Source organism: Sceloporus occidentalis, unplaced genomic scaffold, assembly GCF_023333645.1.
Source record: "Sceloporus occidentalis isolate IW3139 unplaced genomic scaffold, rSceOcc1.0.p SCAF_19, whole genome shotgun sequence".
In the NCBI taxonomy this organism is placed as follows: domain Eukaryota; kingdom Metazoa; phylum Chordata; class Lepidosauria; order Squamata; family Phrynosomatidae; genus Sceloporus; species Sceloporus occidentalis.
In genome coordinates, this window is record NW_028316999.1 from 365,010 (window position 1) to 384,026 (window position 19,017).

The following is a 19,017-nucleotide window of genomic DNA, read 5'->3' on the forward strand; positions in this document are numbered from 1 at the left end:
GAGATCAGCAGTGCTGTAGCGTCTGAACCCAGTACATCATTGAAGACACCTACTGGTGAAAGTAGCTCTACTGTAAAATCTGATCCAGATTCATTACCTGAGATCTCCACAACTGAAGCTACTTCCACTATTGCAATCACCTCCACTTCTATAGGCACAACTGAAGGAAGTTTTTCAAAAGAAATCAGCACCACACCTACAGATAAACCAAGCCCAGGCAAAACAAGCTACATAACTGAAGCTAGTTCTTCTGTTGCATCGGCACCAAGCACATCACAAGGAAGCTCTCTAGCTGAAATCAGCTCTAGTGCTGTACCTCAACCAAATACAGGGAAAGTAGTTTCCTCAAGTGAGTTTAGCTCTACTAGTACAGATGCAACAATCACAACATTTGGAGTCTCTTCTGCAGAACCTCAATCAGGAACTACAACAGAGAGCTCCACAAGCAGGATTAATCCAAGTTTAACATCTGATCTCAGCACATCTGCTGGAATCTCCACAGTTGATGTCAGCAGTGCTGTAGCATCTGAACCCAGTACATCAAAGCAGACACCTACTGGTGAAAGTAGCTCTACTGTAAAATCTGATCCAGTTTCATTACCTGAGATCTCCACAACTGAAACTACTTCCACTACTACAATCACCTCTACTTCTATAGGCACAACAGGGGGAAGTTTTTCTAAAGAAATCAGTACCACACCTACACGTGAACCAAGCCCAAGCAAAACAAGCTACGTAACTGAAGCTAGTTCTTCTGTTGCATCGGAACCAAGCACATCACAAGGAAGCTCTCTTGCTAAAATCAGCTCTAGTGCTGTACGTCAACCAACTACAGGAAAAGCAGTTTCCTCAACTGAGTTTAGCTCTACTAGTACAGGTGCAACAATCACAACATTTGGAGTCTCTTCTGCAGAACCTCAATCAGGAACTACAACAGAGAGCCGCACAAGCAAGATTAATCCAAGTTTAACATCTGAGCTCAGCATGTCTGCTGGAATCTCCACAGTTGATGTCAGCAGTGCTGTAGCATCTGAACCCAGTACATCAAAGCAGACACCTACTGGTGAAAGTAGCTCTACTGTAAAATCTGATCCAGTTTCATTACCTGAGATCTCCACAACTGAAACTACTTCCACTACTACAATCACCTCCACTTCTATAGGCACAACTGAAGGAAGTTTTTCAAAAGAAATCAGCACTACACCTACACAGGAACCGAGCCCAAGTAAAATAAGCTACATAACTGAAGCAAGCTCTTCTGTTGCATCGGAACCAAGCACATCACAAGGAAGTTCTCCTGCTGAAATCAGCTCTAGTGCTGTACCTCAACCAACTACAGGGAAAGTAGTTTCCTCAAGTGAGTTTAGCTCTACTAGTACAGATGCAACAATCACAACATTTGGAGTCTCTTCTGCAGAACCTCAATCAGAAACTACAACAGAGAGCCCCACAAGCAGGATTAATCCAAGTTTAACATCTGATCTCAGCACGTCTGCTGGAATCTCCACTGCGGATGTCAGCAGTGCTGTAGCATCTGAACCCAGTACATCAAAGCAGACACCTACCGGTGAAAGTAGCTCTACTGTAAAATCTGATCCAGTTTCATTACCTGAGATCTCCACAACTGAAACCACTTCCACTACTACAATCACCTCTACTTCTATAGGCACAACAGGGGGAAGTTTTTCTATAGAAATCAGTACCACACCTACACGTGAACCAAGCCCAAGCAAAACAAGCTACGTAACTGAAGCTAGTTCTTCTGTTGCATCGGAACCAAGCACATCACAAGGAAGATCTCTTGCTGAAATCAGCTCTAGTGCTGTACCTCAACCAACTACAGGGAAAGTAGTTTCCTCAAGTGAGTTTAGCTCTACTAGTACAGATGCAACAATCACAACATTTGGAGTCCCTTCTGCAGAACCTCAATCAGGAACTACAACAGACCGCCGCACAAGCAGGATTAATCCAAGTTTAACATCTGAGCTCAGCACGTCTGCTGGAATCTCAACCGTGGAGATCAGCAGTGCTGTAGCATCTGAACCCAGTACATCAAAGCAGACACCTACCGGTGATAGTAGCTCTACTGTAATATCTGATCCAGTGTCATTACCTGAGATCTCCACAACTGAAACTACTTCCGCTATTACAATCACCTCTACTTCTATAGGCACAACTGAAGGAAGTTTTTCAAATGAAATCAGCACTACACCTACACAGGAACCGAGCCCAAGTAAAATAAGCTACATAACTGAAGCAAGCTCTTCTGTTGCATCGGAACCAAGCACATCACAAGGAAGTTCTCTTCCTGAAATCAGCTCTAGTGCTGTACCTCAACCAACTACAGGGAAAGTAGTTTCCTCAAGTGAGTTTAGCTCTACTAGTACAGATGCAACAACCACAACATTTGGAGTCTCTTCTGCAGAACATGAATCTGAAACTACAACAGAGCACTCCACAATCAAGACTATTCCTAGTTTAACATCTGAGCTCAGCACGTCTGCTGGAATCTCAACCGTGGAGATCAGCAGTGCTGTAGCATCTGAACCCAGTACATCAAAGAAGACACCTACTGGTGAAAGTAGCTCTACTGTAAAATCTGATCCAGTTTCATTACCTGAGATCTCCACAACTGAAGCTACTTCCACTATTGCAATCACCTCCACTTCTATAGGCACAACTGAAGGAAGTTTTTCAAAAGAAATCAGCACCACACCTACAGATAAACCAAGCCCAGGCAAAACAAGCTACGTAACTGAAGCTAGTTCTTCTGTTGCATCGGAACCAAGCACATCACAAGGAAGCTCTCTTGCTGAAATCAGCTCTAGTGCTGAAGTAGTTTCCTCAAGTGAGTTTATCTCTACTAGTACAGATGCAACAATCACTACTTTTGGAGTCTCTTCTGCAGAACCTCAATCAGGAACTACATCAGAGAGCCCCACAAGCAGGATTAATCCAAGTTTAACATCTGATCTCAGCACGTCTGCTGGAATCTCCACTGTGGATGTCAGCAGTGCTGTAGCATCTGAACCCAGTACATCAAAGAAGATACCTACTGGTGAAAGTAGTTCTATTGTAGAATCTAATTCAGTTTCATTACATGAGATCGCCACAACTGAAACTACTTCCGCTATTACAATCACCTCCACTTCTATAGGCACAACTGAAGGAAGTTTTTCAAAAGAAATCAGTACTACACCTACACAGGAACCGAGCCCAAGTAAAACAAGGTACATAACTGAAGCAAGTTCCTCTGTTGCATTGGCACCAAGCACATCACAAGGAAGCTCTCTTGCTGAAATCAGCTCTAGTGCTGTACCTCAACCAACTACAGGGAAAGTAGTTTCCTCAAGGGATTTTAGCTCTACTAGTACAGATGCAACAACCACAACATTTGGAGTCTCTTCTGCAGAACCTGAATCTGAAACTACAATAGAGCACTCCACAATCAAGACTATTCCTAGTTTAACATCTGAGCTTAGCACGTCTGCTGGAATCTCCACAATGGATGTCAGCAGTGTTGTAGCATCTGAACCCAGTACATCAAAGAAGACACCTACTGGTGAATGTAGCTCTACTGTAAAATCTGATCCAGTTTCATTACCTGAGATCTCCACAACTGAAACCACTTCCACTACTACAATCACCTCTACTTCTATAGGCACAAAAGGGGGAAGTTTTTCTATAGAAATCAGTACCACACCTACACGTGAACCAAGCCCAAGCAAAACAAGCTACGTAACTGAAGCTAGTTCTTCTGTTGCATCGGAACCAAGCACATCACAAGGAAGCTCTCTTGCTGAAATCAGCTCTAGTGCTGTACCTCAACCAACTTCAGGGAAAGTAGTTTCCTCAAGTAAGTTTAGCTCTACTAGTACAGATGCAACAATCACAACGTTTGGAGTCTCTTCTGCAGAACCTCAATCAGGAACTACAACAGAGAGCCCCACAAGCAGGATTAATCCAAGTTTAACATCTGAGCTCAGCATGTCTGCTGGAATCTCAACCATGGAGGTCAGCAGTGCTGTAGCATCTGAACCCAGTACATCAAAGGAGACACCTACTAGTGAAAGTAGCTCTACTGTAATATCTGATCCAGTTTCATTACCTGAGATCTCCACAACTGAAACTACTTCCACTACTACAACCACCTCCACTTCTACAGGCACAACTGAAGGAAGTTTTTTAAAAGAAATCAGCACCACACCTACAGAAAAACGAAGCCCAGGCAAAACAAGCTACGTAACTGAAGCTAGTTCTTCTGTTGCAGCGGAACCAAGCACATCACAAGCAAGCTCTCTTGCTGAAATCAACTCTAGTGCTGTACCTCAACCAACTACAGGGAAAGTAGTTTCCTCAAGTGAGTTTAGCTCTACTAGTACAGATGCAACAATCACAACATTTGGAGTCTCTTCTGCAGAACCTCAATCAGGAACTACAACAGAGAGCCCCACAAGCAGGATTAATTTAAGTTTAACATCTGATCTCAGCACTGCTGGAATCTCCACTGTGGATGTCAGCAGTGCTGTAGCATCTGAACCCTTTACATCAAAGCAGACACCTACTGCTGACAGTAGTTCTACTGTAAAATCTGATCCAGTTTCATTACCTGAGATCTCCACAACTGAAACTACTTCCACTACTACAACCACCTCCACTTCTATAGGCACAACAGGGGGTAGTTTTTCAAAAGAAATCAGTACCACACCTACAGAAGCTATTTCTTCTGTTGCATCGGAACCAAGCACATCACAAGGAAGTTCTCTTCCTGAAATCAGCTCTAGCTCTGTACCTCACCCAACTACAGGGAAAGTAGTTTCCTCAAGTGATTTTAGCTCTACTAGTACAGATGCAACAACCACAACATTTGGAGTCTCTTCTGCAGAACCTGAATCTGAAACTACAATAGAGCACTCCACAATCAAGACTATTCCTAGTTTAACATCTGAGCTCAGCACGTCTGCTGGAATCTCAACCGTGGAGATCAGCAGTGCTGTAGCATCTGAACCCAGTACATCAAAGAAGACACCTACTGGTGAAAGTAGCTCTACTGTAAAATCTGATCCAGTTTCATTACCTGAGATCTCCATAAGTGAAACTATTTCCACTATTACAATCACCTCAAATTCTATAGGCACAACTGAAGGAAGTTTTTCAAAAGAATTCAGCACCACACCTACAGATAAACTAAGCCCAGGCAAAACAAGCTACGTAACTGAAGCTAGTTCTTCTTTTGCATTGGAATCAAGCACATCACAAGGAAGCTCTCTTGCTGAAATCAGCTCTAGTGCTGTACCTCAACCAACTACAGGGAAAGTAGTTTCCTCAAGTGAGTTTAGCTCTACTAGTACAGATGCAACAACCACAACCTTTGGAGTCTCTTCTGCAGATCCTGAATCCGAAACTACAACAGAGCACTCAACAACCAAGACTATTCCTAGTTTAACATCTGAGCTCAGCTCGTCTGCTGGAATCTCAACCGTGGAGATCAGCAGTGCTGTAGCATCTGAACCCAGTACATCAAAGAAGACACCTACTGGTGAAAGTACTTCTACTGTAAAATTTGATCCAGTTTCATTACATGAGATCTCCACAACTGAAACTACTTCCACTATTACAATCACCTCCACTTCTGTAGGCACATCTGAAGGAAGTTTTTCAAAAGAAATCAGCACAACACCGAGCCAAATAGTATTATCAACTATAGCTATCAATCCATCCTCAACCAAAGAGGGGTATGGCACTGGGATTAGCTCTACTATAGTATCTCACTCAAGTCCATCAAAGAGAAGTGTCTCATCAATACCAAAAGAGAACTCGACAACTGAAACTTACAGTACCACACCACGTGAACTAAACAGAACAATAAAAAGCACCGCTGTAGCAACTGCAACAAATTTAGTAATGGGAAGCTCTGCAATCACTTTACCGGCATATATAAATATTACAACAACTGAAGTGGGCATTAATACTTCAAATCAGACATTTGTGACATTATCATCAGGACCAATTAATTCAACAATTCCGCCCTATACAAGTATGACAACGCCTCTTGGGCTTGGAATTTCTGCCGCCACATGGGCTAAATCTTCAACTACAATTAAAAGCACAAAGAGTAAACATTTTATATTTTTATTGCCATAAACAATGTGATATACTGTATAACTAAACAATGTACATTTTCTTTAGTTATGTACTATAATAAAATCTATGTAAAATAACAGGATAATTGAATGGTATTTAGTAGTATTTATAAAAATGTAGAAGAACTGTTCCTTAAAAACACATATTTATATACCGTATTTGCTCGATTATAAGACGACCCTGATTATAAGACGACCCCCCAAAATCTGAATATTAACGTAGGAAAAAAAGAAAAAGCCTGAATATAAGACGACCCCAAAGGAAAAAAGTTTTACCAGTAAATGTTAATTCATGTAAACTATTTTTTTTAATAAAAGCTATGATTGAGAAAAATATTTTTTTTGTTTTTATTTCTTGTATTTTCCAACCTGTCCCCCAGTTACGCACATCTGCCCCCAGGCTTGCCACACCAATATGGCACTGTGGCCCATGATATGCCTTTTAACCCTCTATATGCCACTGTGCCCCATGGTATGCCTTTTGACCCCCTATGTGCCACTCTGCCTCCAGAAATGCCTTATACCCCTATATCCCATTCTGGCATTTAGGGGGTTAAAATGCATATTATGGGGCAGAGTGGCATATAGGGAGGTATAAGGCATTTCAGGAGGCAGAATGGCATTAAGGGAGTTAAAAGGCATTGTATAGAGCACTCTGCCTCCAGAAATGCCTTATACCCCTATATGCCACTCTGGCATTTAGGGGGTTAAAAGGCATATTATGGGGCAGAGTGGCATATAGGGAGGTATAAGGCATTTCAGGAGGCAGAGTGCTCTATTAAATGCCCCCTTAACGCCACTCCAGAAATGCCCTATGCCCCCATTTAACACACACACACACCCTATACCCCCATTTAACTAACACACACACACACACACACACTCTCTCCCCCCTCTCTCCCCTCAGCCCTCTCTTACCGGTGCTTCCAGCCGGGTCAGCGGGTTGACGTCGCCTTCCGCTGCAGCCGGAAGGAGGTGGAGTTGGCAGCGGGGGTTTTTCTGCGTCCGTCGCGGATACCTTCCCCGGCTGTCAGAGATCAGAGTTCCCTGCACCGGTGTGGCACTGATCTCTGACAGTCGGGGAAGGTCTACGCGACGGACGCAGACAACCCCCGCTGCTAGCCACACCTCCTTCCGGCTGCAGCGGACGTTGTCTACGCGGATCGCGTAGACGTCAATCCGCTGCCCCAGCAATACAGCAGGAAGCACCGGTAAGTGTGTGTGTGTGTGGGGGGGGGAGACAGGAGGATCCAGGTCCCCTGCAGCGGTGCGGGGGATCTGGATCTTAGTCTCCTAATCAGACCTCTATTTGAGGTCTGATTAGAAGACGACCCCGATTAGAAGACGAGGGGTATTTTTCAGAGCATTTGCTCTGAAAAAAACCTCGTCTTATAATCGAGCAAATACGGTAACTACCGATTAAGATGCTGAATCACATTAATATATCATAATTATATTTAACATCTTTAGTGAGCTGATATTTAAAGACAATGTGAACATCCCAAGTTTTTTTATGCAGTCTTTATTCTCTAAGATTTGTTTTTTCTTTCTTTCTTTCTAGCACCGGTGATCTGCAATTTACCATGTAATAATGGCCAGTGTTACATTAAACCTGGAACTTCTACTCCTGCATGCTCATGCAATATTGGCTTCCGCCCTGATCAGAATGAAATGATGTGCTTAGGTTAGTTTGCAATTCCTAAATTAACGGCCTAGCTTCTTTATTCTCAATAATTCTGCTGCTTACAGTTTATCGTAGGATGCACTAATGCACAATTTACAGGGTAGTTGTGGCTTCAATGTCTCGACTTAACTATGTGGTTTGAAGTGACAAATGTTTGAAATAATTATTGAGTAAGGATGGGTTTTTAAATGTTAGATACTGACAAATATGTATTATGCAAGACTTATTCAACCCGTATTGCTGAAAAAAAATGTCAGGATTTCCCCTTCCTAATTTCTACATAATACATTTAAATTGCAGCTTCTCTGCAAACTCACCTGCAAATAACGTGTTGTATAGTAAATATTGATCTAGATGAACAAAAACAATAAATATTTCACATAATTGCATGCCGAATACTGACCAAGAAACATTACTAGATTTCTTGGCCAGCATTGGTCATTATAGGTTGTAAAATAAGTAAGTTTAAGCCAAGCATTACTAAATAGAAAATACATTATAAATGTGTTAAGGCAGAACCGTAGCTCCACTTGTTGGCGCCTGGGGTGCCACATGCTGATGTCACATCTGCTTCCAGAAGAAGAGGGGAGAACAAGGAGGTGGAGGGACATTACTGTGGTGCAGTGGTGTAAAAAGTCCAATTTTATATGCATAAAGACGAGCCTTTTTCAATTTTATCTGTTGTTAACCAGTAATAAAACCACATATATCCTTGAGCACAAACAATATGATTTTTTTTATAAACTCACTACCTTGTTTTCAGACTTATGACCAACTGCTTACATTACAGATAATGATGAGTGTGAACAAAATGTCTGCGCTCAGCAATGTTCTAACACCTTAGGAGGATACTTTTGCTCCTGCTGGGAAGGTTATGAGACAGATCAGAACAAAGGACAGTGCACTAGTAAGTTCTTAATGCAGTTGCCCGTGGTGGTTGTAACTGTGCAGAGCAAGACATGTGTCCCGGTTGTTGAGAAAAACAACATAGATTATTTTTACATTTGGTATTTTATATGTTTTTCTTTGTGCAGAAATGAATCACTGTAAAGACTCACCATGCAAGAACGGGTATTGCCGAAATGATATCTATGCCTTTATATGCAGCTGTTGGACAGGATGGGAGGGAAAACTTTGTGATACAGGTAATGTAAACCTCTAAGAAGAGAATACATATTGCCCTAATGTGATATCAAAATAATACTGATGCATAGCGATGTTGCATAATGTGTAACTAAGACCTAAGTTCAACCAGTAATAAACAAGGGACTTATAGTCTTAACCCTACAGGGTATAATTTACATATTAGGTGATATTCTATGAACAGTAAAAAAAAATTCTGACGAGCAAGAGATGTCGCAGGCCCACATTGTATGTCTTTTTCTTGTCAGATGTGAATGAATGTGAGAGGAACAATCCTTGTAGTTCACAAGGCACCTGTGAAAACACCATTGGCTCATTCAGGTGTACTTGCAAAGCGGGCTGGACAGGAACAACATGTTCTGAAGGTGAGTAGAGATGTCAGTTTTACTTTGCAAAAAACAAATATGCTGTATATGTCAATCATGATGCACAACTTTACAGAAAAAAAACATATGTTGAGGTTTGTGAGTCTTTGATGATCTTTTTGTAACTAATAATAGTATGTATTTAAATCAGCAAAGTTTTACAGTATCTACATCACCCCTCTGAACATGCCTATACACCAATTACAAGTATATTTCATCAATGCATTTACCCAATTAACTTTTTTTCCTGCTTTACTTAGTTTTTGAGCAATCTAAAACCTCCCTTGTAAAAATCCCCTTCTATTGAATAACATGGGTGTCAGATACCATTAGTGTAAATTAGAAAACAAATAGACATAAACAAATAGTTTGTTTTTAGTCTGTTAGCTATGATGGATATTCTGATGGTGCTATTAAACACTTGTGTTGTAATTGTAATTTTCAGAGTTTCATATTCCTTACGTCCCCTCAATTAGAATGCGACATACGGTAGATCTCATAAAATTGTAAGTCATTCTTGTTCCCTGAATACAGACTAACAAGAACATCTTGGATTGTTTTTTCCATTATGATTTAGATGTCAATGAATGTTTGGCAACTCCTTGCGTACATGGATCCTGCAAGAACTCTGTGGGAAGCTACACTTGTGCATGTGACCCAGGATATAGTGGTGTTCACTGCCAGATAGGTAAGAAGATTTTTTTTTTTTGCATATAATTTAATCACTGAGCCTTAGCATCACATATATTATTATATATTTATGATTTACTATGCAGGGAAAAATGTCCATGGGTGCATTTAGCCTAAAAAAAACTACTGGGTTGGGTTTAGCAACAGACCAATCCACACCTACCTATATTTGTCCAATATCCATCTATGTGCCTCCCATTATCTGCCTCGGTCCTGCCAATTGTTTGCCTTTCCTTTTGCTGCCTTTTTGGGGACGGAGTAAAGTTGTAACTTAATAACTATTCTATCAGCTTATGTTCTTTTCATATTATCACAATTATTATTTTTCACTTTACATTCAGATATTGATGAATGTCTGAGTAACCCCTGTCAGAAAGGTGCCACGTGCCAAAACTTGGTCAATGCCTTCTCCTGTACCTGTCCTCTTGGTTACACCGGCAGGTTCTGTGAGATAAGTGAGTTATGTTTTATGATTACCTGTATATCTATCTGCCTAAATAATAAATTCATATATGGTATATTTTTAAATAATATGACATTATTTCAGATATCAATGATTGCACAAGCACCTCATGTGCAAATGGAGGAACCTGCATTGACCTAGTAAATGATTTCTCGTGCTTATGTCCACTGAATTATCAAGGGAAGACTTGCAGCATAGGTAATATTTCCCCTGTTTGTTTGTTGGTCAATGTATTGTTGTCAACAGTCATATGAAAGTACTAGCTTAGATATTGCAATGACATGAAAAACCTGTGTATCAATATTATATTAATTGTTTTTTTTCTAGATGTCAATGAATGTCAAACAGGGCTCAGTAAGTGCAGTCACCTGGCTACATGCACAAACACATATGGATCATACTACTGTTCCTGCAAGGAAGGATACAGGGAAGATGGAACTATTTGTAGAGGTAAATTATCTTGGTTTAGTCTACACACTTTGGAAAATTGTGTGTACTAAACTACTAATGTTAGCCATTCATTGTTTGTGACTAGGTTTGTCTGTATGCAGGCACACATTCAGGTTGGCAGCTATTGATAATGTACAGATTATTCTTCAGGCCTTGCACGTTTTTATTGTTGGTTTTCATACATGTTCATACTCTAACGACTTTTGTATTAACCAGTAACCAATTGGTGTTCGTGTTTTGCAGATATCAATGAATGTGATTCGAACATCTGCCAGCAGCAATGCTCTAACACTTTAGGAGGATACTCTTGCTCCTGCTGGGATGGCTATGAGATAGATAGAAGCACACAACATACGTGCAACCGTAAGATGTCAATTTAATTGAATTTCAGATAATACAATGTTCAAAACACTGGTTCTGTCCCAAGTAATACTAGACACACGACCATTCTATTCCTTTTTTAAGCAGAAAAACGTTGCTTTAATATTGTATTATTTATTTCGTGTTTTTGCAACAGGAATTAATTACTGCAAAGACTCTTCCTGCAAGCATGGACAATGCAGAAATAACATTTATGGCTTCACATGCATCTGTTCGGAAGGATGGGAGGGAACAAAATGTGATTTAGGTAATATACTCCTCTATGAGGACAATTTTAAATATACTCTCTTAAATGTCATCAAATAAATGTTTGCATTTTGTGAGAAGATAGTTGTCAATGGCTGTCAAATTGGCCCATATTCTTCATTATAAAATTCTGAAAGCCATTCATAAAAAATAGCTTAGAACAGAAATGTATCCCAATACAAATTTACAAATATATAATATAATTAAGAAAAGTACATACAAATGTGGAATGACCCAAAGATTTGTATTTTAGAAGAGGAGGTATTTTGAAAGCAGGATACTTTGAGAATACCTGCTATTTAAGTGGTTGTCAAGAACAGCAATTCTAAAAATATGTTTTTCCTTTTAACATTCAAACAATTTAGAAACATGTAAGGTATAATTTACATTTTGCAGAACCTTCTTGATGTATAGAGTGAATTAAAAATGTTCCCTGAGAACAGAAGAAGATGATGCTGCAGGCTGTCATTGTTTGTGCTTTCCTTATCAGATGTGAACGAATGCATGAGGCGCAATCCTTGCAGCTCTCAAAGTACCTGTGTGAACACACCGGGCTCTTTCAAATGTAATTGCAGACCAGGCTGGGATGGAACAACTTGTTCTACAGGTGAGTAAAAAACATTCTCCTCACCACTTGTAATCTATACACAGGAATGTAATTCAGCAGTTTGTGACTTTAATCATGTAAATTCCACCTTTCTTCTCAAAGTAGTTTCCATTGTGCACAAACCTAAAAATGAAAATATGCTTATATTTCTTTTTTATCGAATGTTAGTGGATGCCATTCTTATTTGTCCCAGTCAAATGTTAACTGAGACGTTTACTAATATGGTAAGAGAAATCATATGTTTAGCCATTGACAGTAAAACTGACTGAGGATGTTGTCTTATACTGTGTATAGTGTTGTGTTTTGACTGCTGTATTCAATGTAACTCAGATATCAATGAATGCCTGTCCAGTCCTTGTGCATACGGAACTTGTGTGAACTCCGTGGGAAGCTACACATGTGTATGTAATCCAGGGTATAGTGGTATAAACTGTGAGACAGGTAAGTTTAAAAAAAACTCCTTTTATGTCCTATGTGTGCTATAGTTATATATGTATATTGCATAACTATGTATATTTTTGCTTTTTAAGAGCTAACAGATATACTTAGAGATCTACAATTTACAGTATATTAAAAAGGAAGCACAAAAAGTGCATTTATATAATGCACACTAGTCTACATGCACAATTTCATCAAAATACAAGAGATATGAGTACATTAGGAAAGGGGTCTCTGCCCCATAGAGGTTACAGTCGAAGTAATTTATAGTATTTTGCCAACTGACACTGCAGATACTGCATTTTTCACAATAAGACTTCACAAGTAGAACTAGTTTAACTAAGAAAACTGACTTGTAATGCAACAGCTTAGGGTGTGAAAAGCCTTGGCTCTTCTACATCTATATGCAATTAGTAACTGAGCAGTTTGTGATTTGGTTGGTGTATTAAGACATGAGATCACATATAACCAGAGGAGTACCTTGAGTATTTGGCACTATTGACAGATCCTATGTTTGCCCTCTTAACTTTAAAATGTAAAAACACCCACAAAAAATATTTTTTCAATATTTATGGTCTCTCTTGTCAGCTTAAAGTTAGGAAATTATTCATAATATTTATTGTAACTACTGTCACTACTGTTGTTTACTTAAAACATTTCCTCTGTGTTAAAAGAGAATACTCTTAGAGACTTAGACAAAGTAAACTACACTTTCTATGAATAGTGCCTGGTATACATTTAGCACCTACCTTAATTCAGGGGTTAAGTAGTAGAACAGTTTTCCATATTTGAAATGTTCTGGTTTGCTAGTAATACTATCAAAGTTAATCAAAATTTAGTTTATTAAAGATTAAGTTTAAACTCACCAACATTGTTATATATTAGGAAAGCTCAGTAATAGTTTGCGTCTTGTGCAAGAATAACTTAAGTGCCCTGCATAATGAAAACGATTTCATGAAAGGAATATGACCCGATGAGGCTATTCCTACAACCATTATAGTTTATATAAATGTGCTGTTTTTACATAAAAGCCAAGTATATTGAGCATTACTGATCCATTGATTGCATATGGTAGGGAACAATGTGTTTTTAGGGAAACTTGTTGACCAAATATAGACAGACAAGCAGCGGCAATAAAGTATACGGTAAATGTAATTTTGATTCTAATTTTAAAATTATGAGATGATGATTTTGTTAGTTGTAAGAGTAACCCTCGGCTGTCTGGGTCCATGGTTGTGTTGCCAACCCAGTCCTCAAGGCACACTAAAGCTCTGGTTTTATAAATGTTCCTACTGGAAAAAAGATGTGGTCATAACTTAATCATGCCTTGTTAGTATACCTTCAGGAATGGGTTGTTAATCCATGTTCTGCGCAAAAATATAGGCATACTACAAACACATATATGAAATGTGAGTCTTGCTTTAATAAAGCCAATGTTCTTTCTATTCCTTTAGATGTTAATGAATGTATGAGTAACCTTTGTCGGAATGGTGCCACCTGCAGAGACATGGTCAATGCCTTCTCATGCACCTGCCCCCCTGGTTACACCGGCCGGTTCTGTGAAATAAGTGAGTTATTTATTTGTGCAAAACTTAACATTGAATTGACAAATTATGATTTTAAGCACTGTTCATTGGTGCTTCTTCTTCCATTTGGTGCTTCCATTAATTTTCCATTTTATTCACAGAAGTGTGCATTCGCTTAGCTAAATATTCAATGCTGTACCTTCTTATTTCAGATATCAATGACTGTACCAGCACATCGTGTGCAAATGGGGGAGTCTGCATCGATCTAGTGAATGATTTTTCTTGCTCGTGCCCCGTGAATTATCAAGGGAAGACATGCAGCATTGGTAATATTTCCATTTTCCTGTCCATTTTGGGGGTCAAAGAATATCTATGTTTGATATTTATTGCTGTGGATTTTTTAAACTATTTCCAGATGTTAATGAATGTGAAGTCGGACTCAAACGCTGCAGCTCCATGGCCACATGTACAAACACTTATGGATCATACTACTGCACTTGCAAAGATGGGTACACTGGAGATGGATTTACTTGTAGAGGTAAATTTCCATAAATATCTTAGAGTCTATTAGGATCGTAAAGCATAGCTTGAATGGATTTATGCTACTTTGCATACACTCACAAGAGTATTCCATAAAATAAAACATGGCACACCACATTTCTTTTCTGTTTGAATTGTGTTGTTGCAGTTGGATTATTAGGAGACTTTGCTTGTGCCCTGAATGATCTCACAATTTATTTTATCCACAGAGAAGCGTTTATTTGATTACGCAGACAGCTACAGAGTAACCCAGAGGATTAAGGACTTTACTTCGCCCTTGATCAATATTCCTACCGGTTTTCCTTTTGGATCTTCATTTTATGGCACATTATATGTAAGCAAAACATTACAGGGTTACATTGAAATATTATAGTGTTTGCTCATTGACATGTGATGAAGACATTTGTCCAGATGAAAAAATGCATTTAACATAGGGAGATACTATACCTTTTTTTTGCAGTTCACAGACAATGGAGTGATCGTTTTTCGGCGTAATTCCTATTCTCCCATGCACACATACAGTTATCCCTACAGCCGTTTCTACAACTATGACTACAATACACCTCCCATGATCGCTGTGTTCTGGGCAGATGCCGACTTTTCACAATCGGGGGAGTTATATTACCAGGTGAGACTGTCTCCTAACAGCATTTAACTTTCTGATGGCTGAAGATGAATGGAAATTTGTTTTTAAAGAAAGTTCTGGGATTTCATGAAATGGGAGAATGTAACATGAGCATCTTGTTATACTCACATTTCATGTCTTTTATAAATGAATTCTTTTAACCGTCACAGTAGTCCATTAGCTCTATTTTCTGTGAAGTAAAACACGTTCATTAAAGGTTCATTAAAAGTATAGTCCCCAACATTTTTAATACACATTTTAGTTCGTTTTGTATGTGTTCCAATTATTCCACTTCATACAAATCAGGGCATGTATTGCTTAGTTGTTGGATTTAAAAAATGAAGTTTGCAAAACATCATATAGCATACATATGATCGGTTGTTCATTGATCTCTGGGAGATCTGCTAAATCTACTCAGCATGTGCAAAAATCCAGCATAATCTAGCAGCTATTTAGTTTATTTGTAGGAAAGTTGGAGTTTAAACGCATCAACTTTGTTATATATTATTATGAAGGCTCAGTAATAGCGAGCTTTTTCTCCAAGAAAGGCTAAAATGACCCTTGAGCCAGGGGAGGGCTGGCACCTTCTCGTTGAAGGGCAAGTACAGCTGAATGGTCCCCAGCTCCCTGCCAGCTTGTTGGCAACAAGGCAGTGTCAAATGCTATTCTCAATCCAATGCCAAATTTGCCAGTTAATAATCCAAAATTTCTAATATAAGCAGATATTAGAATCTAACTGAAGAAATACATGCTTAATTACTTATGTTGATGTTTTTGTTCTCCTTTTTTAGACTTACGACTTTCTAAGCTCTCCAGGAAGCAATTTCCAAACCGTACTTGACACTGAGATAAAGAGTTATTTTAACCTGGACTTTACAGCTCTTTGGGCAATTAAGATCACTTGGGAACGAGTATCAGCCTTTCCATCCCAATTCTTCTCTTCTGCACAGGTATGCTGATGTGATGTTCAATGTATGCCAAGTCTTTAGTAAAGCTTATAATGAGAATACATTGGTAATTACAATAAGATATAACTAATTTGTTTGATATATTACTCACAGACAAACACTTATCAAGCTGTACTCATCACGGACGGAATCAATTCTTTTTGTTTAACACGCTTTGCGGATGGAGGGATGAACTGGCCGTACTTTGCACTGCCTAGAGAGTATCCACCTAAAATGGGCTATTTTAGGTATGTTTGACAGATTATTGTTTACGTAATATGATTAAGTCTCTGTTTGGGTGTTCCAGAGCGTTTCTGGGACCCCCCCCCAAAACTTTTTTTTGTTCATTTTTTTAGTGGAGAACCTACAAACAAGGGCACAACAAATTTCCCAGCATTCAATGATCCCCAAACAGAGTCATATGTTACTCTCCACCAAAGATATAGTCCAGATCAGTCTGTGGGATACAATACCGGTAAGTGTAATGGTGGTTTTGAGCATCCGCTCTTTACATGTGGTTACAGAGGAAACCATGATATTAAATGACACCTGAAGTTTGACACTGTTGTGATTAAAATACACATTGATGGCGTGCACTACATGGGATTATAAAAGCATAAGTATTTGCTTCACATGGACATAATATGTTAAAGCACACAGCACATTACCACGTTTCATTGTTATATCAGTTTATCAGTTAACTCATCAATACATTTTATTACGTGCTACTTTAACGATGAGTGACAACATATCACATTTAACTGTGTTGGAGAATATACGGTAACTTTGCAAGAAGCGCCCTATTTACCCCAATTTTAGCTTGTATTTTTCACTAGTTGTAAAATAGTGCTACAGAATTTGCTGGAGCTATATAAATAATTAGGACATTTTGTTAGGGCTAATAAATTGACCTAGGTGTCATAACAATATTTTGCTCTGTTTATCACAGATAAAAAAGGTTATTGGGCTTATCGACTGGAAGCAAACCTAAAGACCACCAAAACACCACGTCAGCAATGTCTGAACTGGTACTACAGTGAACCAAGCAGCGATTGGCAAGTATTCACAAGACCGTGTCCTTGCTCTTATTGGCAGGCCATTTCGGATTCCTCATTCATCCCTTCCAGCAGACTACAAATGTATGGCTTCCAGGAGAAAAGTCCAGGTCGGTGGCTACTTGACAACCTGGAAGTGTTATTATATTGAAGTGGAAACCTCTAGTATTAGATTAGAAATACCTTTACAAAAGTATTGTGCTGCTGCCTTTTTTGTATGTCTTAAGAAACATAGATACTTGAAACCATTTGGCCCATCTAGTCTGCCCGTTATTCTGCATGTAAAGAATCCTTAATCAGTCCTCGGTCTTAGATTGACTAACTCTTCATACCTTTCCCATTCACATTTAAATATCTTCACTGTATTAGGTTCTAGGTGTTCTAGGTGTTGCATAATCTACTAGACAAACCCGCTGACTATTAATAGTTTTTTCAATAACCTGCATTACTTTTTACAGCATGTATTTTATGCTCAAAGAGAAATATATTTTCTTCTCTAAATATACTATAGAAAATCATATATGTAAAAAAATCTATTTAGAGAAAGCCATTATTAAATAAATTACATTACAAATATTAGACAATCAATGTAGACAAGTTTGTTCATGTAAATTATTGCATGATTTGTTATTTTCCACAGGTCTATATAATTCATTCCAGAGTTTGTCTCGTTCCTGGCTCGGAGGAGGCACCAGATGTTACTACAATAACTTGGGGAGCCTTGTGTATGGAGAGAAAGAACTATTCTTACCAGTTCCTTGGGAATACGATAACTTCTGGCTTCGGTGGTGGAATCCATACCAATATTACTCATTTTATTACGACAATTACTGGAAAACAATTGTCCCAAGATTGCGAAATCAATACACAGGTACATTTATAATAGATAGTAATGTTTTAAAAAATACATCCATCAGCTGTCTATTATACATATATATTGTTACTGGAATACTGTGTACAGTACTGGGCACCAGTGTACAAGAAAGATATAGTGGAGCTGGAGAGGGTTCAAAGACGGGCAACCAGAGTAATAAGGGGAATGGGAGGACTACAGTACCCAGAAAGATTATCAGAATTGGGGTTATTTAGTTTGGAAAAAAGACGGCTTAGGGGGGACTTAATAACTATGTATAAATATATAAGGGGACAGTACAGAGATCACTCCCAGGACCTATTTATACCCAGGACTGTATCTATAACAAGGGGACATCCTCTACGGCTGGAGGAAAGAAGGTTTCTACATCAGCACAGACGGGGGTTCTTTACAGTAAGAGCGGTGAGATTATGGAACTCTCTGCCAGAGGAAGTGGTGATGGTAAACTCAATAAAAGAGTTCAAAAGGAGCCTGGACGTGTTTCTTGAAAGCAATAATATTACAAGTTATGGATATTAGATTAATAGGGACAGAACGTTGATCCAGGGATTTATTCTGATTGCCATATTTGGAGTCGGGAAGGAATTTTCCCCCTGGTATGGGGCAATTGGCATCTGCTTCATAAGGGTTTTTTGCCTTCCTCTGGATCAACACAGTAGGGACACAATATGTATAGAGGTTGAACTTGATGGACTTTGGTCTTTTTTCAACCTTATGAACTATGTTACTATGTTACTATGTTACTGAAATTAATGCAATCTTTGTCATTGTAATGGCTACATAATAGCCAAAATTTCACCATTATAATTTCAAATAAATACAAGTATTTTTTTTCCTGCT